Source organism: Schistocerca nitens, chromosome 8 (assembly GCF_023898315.1).
Source record: "Schistocerca nitens isolate TAMUIC-IGC-003100 chromosome 8, iqSchNite1.1, whole genome shotgun sequence".
NCBI classification, from domain to species: domain Eukaryota; kingdom Metazoa; phylum Arthropoda; class Insecta; order Orthoptera; family Acrididae; genus Schistocerca; species Schistocerca nitens.
The window spans coordinates 422,138,703-422,146,917 of NC_064621.1; positions in this window are offsets into that span (position 1 = coordinate 422,138,703).

Below are 8,215 nucleotides of genomic sequence, written 5' to 3' on the forward strand. Positions count from 1 at the left end.
GTCTCTTTAGTGGGCTTGTTGCATCTTCTAAATGTCCTGCCAATGAAACGCAACCTTTGGCTCGCCTTCCCCACAATATTATCTATGTGGTCTTTCCAACTGAAGCTGTTCGTAATTTTAACGCCCAGGTACTTAGTTGAATTGATAGCCTTGAGAATTGTACTACTTATCGAGTAATCGAATTCCAACGGATTTCTTTTGGAACTCATGTGGATCACCTCACACTTTTCGTTATTTAGCGTCAACTGCCACCTGCCACACCATACAGCAATCTTTTCTAAATCGTTTTGCAACTGATACTGGTCTTCGGATGACCTTACTAGACGGTAAATTACAGCATCATCTGCGAACAATCTAAGAGAACTGCTCAGATTGTCACCCAGGTCATTTATATAGATCAGGAACAGCAGAGGTCCCAGGACGCTTCCCTAGGGAACACCTGATATCGCTTCAGTATTACTCGATGATTTGCCGTCTATTACTATGAACTGCGACCTTCCTGACAGGAAATCACGAATCCAATCGCACAACTGAGACGATACCCCATAGGCCCGCAGCTTGATTAGAAGTCGCTTGTGAGGAACGGTGTCAAAAGCTTTCCGGAAATCTAGAAATACGGAATCAACTTGAGATCCCCCGTCGATAGCGGCCATTAATTCGTGCGAATAACGAACTAGCTGCGTTGCACAAGAACGATGTTTTTTGAAACTATGGATACAGGAACGCTGACATTTACTTAAATGCAGGGGTGACCGACTTGGTAGGCATGTGATCGACCAAGACCTCAGCACGGTAGATGCTTCTCTGCAGTAAGCAAGGACGAGGCTTACGATGACACTCGGAAATGACATTCTTTTTGTTATGGATCGATGTTTGTGTCTACCGCAATACTGATGAAAATACTGGAATATTTGTTCCGTGACAATGTGCCTCTTTCTTGAGCCTTTAATTTCGCCCACTCAAGGGATTGAAGGTAGCATTCGGCAAGATCATATTCCTTGCGGATATCACCTTCAAATGACTGTTAGGCGTTTAAAATAGTGGATATGGTGTGTTTAGGACCGTAACCCCTACTACCGTCACTGAGAGTTGAAAAGTCTATCTAGAGATTTTGCATTCCATACCGTTTAGTGATAGTCCTTTATCCCACAGTTCTGTTTCCTTAGACCGACGTTTCTCGTATCAATCTGAGATAACTGGATAGCAATCAAAGTATACCCAGCACGGCAGTGTCGTCTGAAAATGAGGTTGTGCTGCGAGAGTGTCCCTTGGGCCTCCCTCTCCACCTGTCCGTCATTGAAAAACTTCATCTCACATGTCTCTGTACAACACTCATGCTCATAAACTTAGGACAATGTTGATACATGGTGAAATAATGCTCTGGTAGGCGGTTTTCGGGTTTAAATCACCTCGGGGTATGACCATGCGTTGCATTTGACACGCTGTCGTCGCACGGTGTCCCTGGCAGCAGTCCACATATGCAGAGTAGTGTTCGTGCATTTCAGAGTACGGTGCAGCGAGTAAGTGTGCAGACGTTGTCAGACATGCTAATGGTGACTGTGTGTTGAAAATGGCTCAAAGAACACATATTGATGACGCTATGAGGGGTAGAATACTAGGGCGACTGGTGGCTGGTCAAACACACCAGGTCGTAGCACGGGCCCTCCGTGTGCCACAAAGTGTGATCTCGCGATTATGGAAACGTTTTCAGCGGACATAAAACGAGTCCAGGGGCTACGGTACGGGACGTCCACAGTGTACAAAACCACAAGAAGACCGATATCTCGCCATCAGTGCCCGCAGACGGCCACGGAGTACTGCAAGTAGCCTTGCTCCGGACCTTACCGCAGCAACTGGAACAGTTGTCTCCAGACACACAGTCTACAGACGACTGAACAGACATGGTTTATTCGCCCGGAGATCTGCAAAGTGCATTCCACTGAATCCTGGCCACAAGAGAGCCTATAAAGCTGTGTCAAGAACACAGTACATGGTCATTTGAACAGTGGTCCCAGTTTATGTTTACGGACGAGTCCAGGTGTAGTCTAAACAGTGATTTTCGCAGGGTTTTCATCTGGCGTGAACCAGAGACCAGATAACAACTCCTTAATGTCCATGAAACGGACCTGTTTGGGGGTCGTGGTTTGATGGAGTGGGGCGGGATTATGGTTGGTGCACATACACTCCTGCATGTCTTTGACAGAGGAACTGTAACAGGTCAGGTGTATTGGGACGTCATGTTGCACCAGTATGTCAGCCTTTTCAGGGGTGCAGTGAACCCCACCTTCCTCCTGATGGATGATAATGCACGGCCTCACCGAGCTGCCATCGTGGAGGAGTACCATTATACAGAACGTATCAGGCGAATGGAGTGGCCTGCCTGTTCTCCAGACCTAAACCCCATCGAGCACGTCTGGGATGCTCTCTGTCGACGTATCGCAGCATCTCTTAACACCCTTACGTCACGTCAGGAGCTCCGACAGGCACTGGTGCATGAATGGGAGGCTATACCCAAGCAGCTTCTCGACCACCTGATCCAGAGTATGCCAACCCGTTGTGCTGCCTGTGTAAGTGTGCATGGTGATTGTGGTGTCACCGCCAGACACCACACTTGATAGGTGGTAGCCTTTAAATCGCCCGCGGTCCGTTAGTATACGTCGGACCCGCGTGTCGCCACTGTCAGTGATTGCAGACCGAGCGCCGCCACACGGCAGGTCTAGAGAGACTTCCTAGCACTCGCCCCAGTTGTACAGCCGACGTTGCTAGGAATGGTTCACTGACAAATACGCTCTCATTTGCCGAGACGATAGTTAGCATAGCCTTCAGCTACGTCATTTGCTACGACCTAGCAAGGCGCCATTACCAGTTTATATTGAGAGCGTTGTACGCCAATTATGGATTAAAGTTAAGTATTACATCAAATACGTACTTTATTTGCTACTATTAATTCCCTTAACTGTTCCAGACCTCACGCCAGTCTGCGTGAGCTTAAACGCGTGTATTTCGGCCTCCTCTAGCAACACGGTGTTGGCTCTTCTGCCAACACTACAGTGATCATATCCCATATTGATGTCGGGGTATATGAGCAGGAAACAGTGGCGTGTTGTAGCACATGTGTTTCGGGACGGTTTTCTCAACTTATCACCAACACTGTGGACTTACAGATCTGTGTCCTGTGTGTTCTCTATGCGCTTATGCTATTAGCGCCAGTTTTGTGTAGTGTCACGTTATGTGGCACCTCGTTCTGCAATTATCCTTAATTTAGAGCATGAGTGTAGTTTGGACCAGTCTGGAGTGGTAATATGCTCTCTATAATATCGACGCAGTTCGACTATTGACGTTAATGCATGATCCTTTCCATCCTGTGTAACTAACACAGACTTTTCTAAATTCCCAGATTTTATAGAATAATGGTGAGTCATGCGACACTCATAAATGGCGCTAGTATCCGCTACTGGTACAAGTGTTAACATGTTGAGCCGGGCGCAGTCGGCGCTGATTCACACTGACACGGGTTGGAAGTATAGAGATCAGGTTTCTTTATTCTGTAGGAGCAATAAATTCCAGCATAGTTGGAAACTGCTCCCTTGCTTATCATGGAAGAATCAGAAATTCTAGCAGGTTAGAAGATAGCTATCGGCGTACAGCACGATGTATGGCTTCCTGTAACGTAGGTACTCCTATGTGAGAATCGCCTACACTAATGGTAAGTGTGTGCAACAGCCTTGACACGGACAGCTCGGTATCCAGTATGTCTAGGTGGGGCTGCACTACGTTCAAATGACGCTTCATTGAACTGTTTGTTGTCATCCTGATGTAGCTAGCAACTCAGTCGCTACCTGTCGCAAGAATTTGGTGTTATTTACCTTCCCCCACCCCCCTCTAACTTTTCAAGTTGATCAGCTGAGTGTTACGCCATTCCGCCAGGTTCCTGGTAACATCTCCCTCTGTCTTCAACTGACCAGGACGCTGCAGTCCTGACCAACCGTATACCCACTTTATGTAATCATTTTTTCCCGTTCCGGATACTGTTCTCAACAAGTTACTTCCCGCTTCTATCCATCCACGGTTTTGTCTTTTCAAGATGCGTGGTACGAAATCCATGTCCTGCAGCAATTGTTTCTGAAGGTAATAGTAAGAGACACTTAATACGTGGTACTACCTAATATCTCGCTTAGTAGCAAGTGCTAGGTGCCTCCTCACCCGAGGATGCAGAGGCGAAATAGTGCCACAACGCCATGGTTTTCGAGCCCATCCCAGTTTGCGGCATCACCAGAGGCAGGGATGCCTCAATCACTCTCACCAATGTCACACCATACGCATACTGTACGATTATCTCTTCTTCATGTGGTACCTAAATCTGCCATCTGAAAGCACTCAAAACTACAATTCACTTAAACTACACAACAAATTAATAGTAAACGCTGTGGTAATCTGTACCCGTACCCAAAAGAATCATCGTCCTCTGCTCAAGCATTAGGTCTCTTCAGCTGTTATGGTACCGTCGAGTAGTTCTCCTGCCTTCATTTCATTGGTCGACCTAGCAATCTTACACCGTTAGAACAATAGTGCAGCGTGGACATGTGCATATGGACTACCTGAACTGATTACATATACAGACGAATAGCACAACCGGTTCTGAAGTATCAAAATTGCATTAGTCATTCATTGATGCAGCAGCAACTGAGAAGTAACTGATATTTGACAGTTTAGGATTTCCTAACCACGAACGAATTATATACTTTCATTGCGTGCTTTGGTAGTTTAGTTTCTTGAATTTTTTGTGTGTTAATTAAAGATATAATAGATACAGTTCTCACGGTTTTCTTTGTGCCGGAAAGCAAGTCGATTTTGTTACACATCACAACTTCCTAATCAGGAGCATATTATTTAGTCTCATCTGAGTGCTTTGGCCATTTAGTTCTTAAATTTCTGCGAGTTAATCTAATTTATTAGACACAGTTGTTGCGTTTTCGTCAATGTATGCAGTACAGTTCCGTAGCGACTGTCGATAGACCTCTGTTTGTCTGTGTAGTGTAGTTTTCCAAGGTCTTTAGTACATACAGTGACTGTGGTTGCTGTGTGTGGATGCGAGCCGAAATGGTGACACATCGCTCTCAACTCTAGGTTGTGATGGCTTCAGTTACTTAGCTTTAGGGTGCAGCGGATCGGCATCACTGTTGTGGGTGGGGTGTGGGGATCCAACGAACTTCCAGCATGACCCACTAGTCTGCCGATAGGTCCGCACCATTGTCCAGCAAATTTACTGCTCGCATTGAGGTTGATCCCTCATCTGTGGTCGAATAGCAGGCGGTGAAAGACTTACCACAGGGCCGAAAGTAAAGCCTCCTCGATTAGTCTGACAAACAGGTTCCAGGTGCTGTCTGTGGTAACACTGTCACTCAGCCAGACGCCGTCGCCTGTCATGTTTCAGAGGAAAATTCTCAGCCTGCAAGATCCAGGCAGTCACAAAGAGTGGGATTATTTGGTAGTTGGGAGCTCCAATGTTAGGCACATTAGGGGCCACTTAGGAACATGGCTGCCAAGGAGGTGACAAAAGGCAATGTGCACTTAGTGTGCAAATCCGTTGGATTCATTCCGGACGTGGAAAAGATCCTTCTGGATGCATGAAGACCAGAGGGTGCAGCAACTGCAGGTGGTGGCTCACGTCAGTACCAAAGAGAGGCCTTCAGTCTCAAAAGGTGAAGGTCGAAAACAGGAAGAACGTAGATGTAGAAACCATCAGTATAATAGTTTTAAATTGTCATAGCTGTGTTGCAAAAGTACCAGAGCTCCAAGCACTAATAGAAAGCAGTAATGCTCAAATCGTTATAGCCGCTGTAAGCTGCCTTCAGACGGAGATAAGTTCAGCAGAAATTTTTGTGAAGGTTTTCAGAAAAGATAGGTTGAACACAGTTTGCGGTGGCTTCTTTGTGGCTGTTAGAAGTAGTTTAGATGAAGTAGATAGTTCCTGTGAGTTAGTATGGACAGAGGTCATTCTTGGCAGCCGAAATAAAATGACAACCGGATATTCTTACGGACCTCCCAGATCATTTGATACAATTACTGAAAGGTTCAAAGTAATTTGAGGATAATTTCGAACACATACTCGACTCAAACAGTTACGGTTTGGTGGTGACTTTAAATTACCCTCGATATGTTGGCGAAAGTACGTATTTAAATCTGGAAGTACTAATAAAACATGACATGAATTTGAGCTAAACGCATAGTTTGAAAATTATTTCGAAATTCAGTTGATGAGCTCACTAGAATAGTAAATAGCTGTGGAATAACACTTGACGTCTTAGCAACAAATGATCGTAAGCTAATAACAAGCACCAAAACGGATACAGGGATTAGTAACACTAGGTTGTCGTAGTGAGACCGAATAACGTGAATAACGTAAGTCCCAAATTCTTCAGAAAAAGAAGAAAAATATGCCTTTAAAAATCTGATAAAATCTCACTCAGCGCCTTCCTGAGAAACAAACCCCACTCCTTCCAAATTAACAGGGTAATGTATACCAGATATGGTTTGAATTCAAGAAAATAATTTCGGCAGCTATTGAGATATTTATACCAAATAAATTAAAAAACGACGGAGCTGATCCCTCTTGGTACACAAACAGGTCAGAACACTGTTACAGCAGCAACGAAAAAACATGCCAAATTTAAACGGACGCAAAATCCCCAAGAGTGGCTTTCTTTTACAAATTTTGCCCGGACTTCAATGTGTGATGCCTATAATAATTTCCGCAATGAAACTGTGTCTCGACACCTGGCAGAAAAACCAAATATACTCCGGTCGTATGTAAAATATGCTAGCGGCAAGACACAGTCAATGCGTTTTCTGAGCGGTCATAATGAAAATACTCTCGACGACAGTGCTGCTACAACAGAGTTACTGAACACAGGTCTCCGATAGTCCTTCACTATAGAAGACAAAATAAATATTCCAGAACTCGAATCAAGAACAGCTGCCAACATGATTAACTTAGAATTTCACGTCCTCGGAGTAGTGAAGCACATTAATAAAAGCACATTAATAAAAGCACGTCTGCCGGTCCAGCCTATACATCAGTTAGGTTCCATTCACAATACTCTTATGCTACAACCTCATACTTAACAATCGCTCGGTCGACGAAAGATCCGTACCCAAGGACTGGAAAGTTGCACAGGTAACACCAGTATGTAATAAAAGGAATAATAAAAATCAACTAAATTACAGGCCCATATCATTAACGTCGAATGCAGCAGGATTTTGCAACATTTATTGTGTTCGATCGTTATGAATTACCTTGAAGAGGACGATCTATTGACGGACACATAATTAGAAAACAACGTTTTTGAGAAACACAGCTATCTTTTTACGACCACGAGGTGTTGGGTACCATTGGCAAGGAGTTTCAGATCGATTCCGTATTTCTAGATTTCCAGAAGTCTTTTGACGCTGTACCTAACAAGGGGCTTGTAATTAGATTGTGTGCTTACGGAATATCGTCTCGGTATTTACCTGAGGTAATGTTATAAGGCCTCTGCTGTTCCTTATCTATATGAAGGGTTTAGGAGACACTCTGAGCAGACGTCTTATGTTGCTTGCAGATGAAGCTGTCGTTTATCTTTTTGTAAAGTCATCAAATCATCAAAACAAATAGCAAAACAATTTACAAAAGATATTTGTGTGTTGCGAAAATTTGCAAACGACGCTAAATAACGAAAACTGTTAGGTCATCCACATGAGTACTAAATGAGTTTCATGATAAATCAATCCAATCTGAAGGCCGCAAATTTTACTGAATATCTAGAAACTACAATCACGAGCAACTTAAATTTGAAAGAACACATGTAAGTTGTGGGGAATGACAGCCACAGATTGCGATTTATTCTTAGAACACTTAGAACTATCCTTACCAGATAGGATCAACGGAATACATTGAAAAAGTTGAAAGAAGATCAGCACGTTTTGTACTGTCGAGTAATAGGACAGAGAGTGTCACGGACACGATGCCGGATTTGAGGTGGATATAATTGAAATAAAGGAGTTTCTCGTTGCGGCGGGATCTTCTCGCGAAATTTCAGTCAACAAATTTCTACTCCGAATCGAAAATATTTTATTGACACCGACCTGCATAAGGGGAAAATATCATAATAAAATAAGGGACATCATTGGTCTCACGGAACGATGTAGGTGTTTCAGAGTGAAATAATAGAAAATT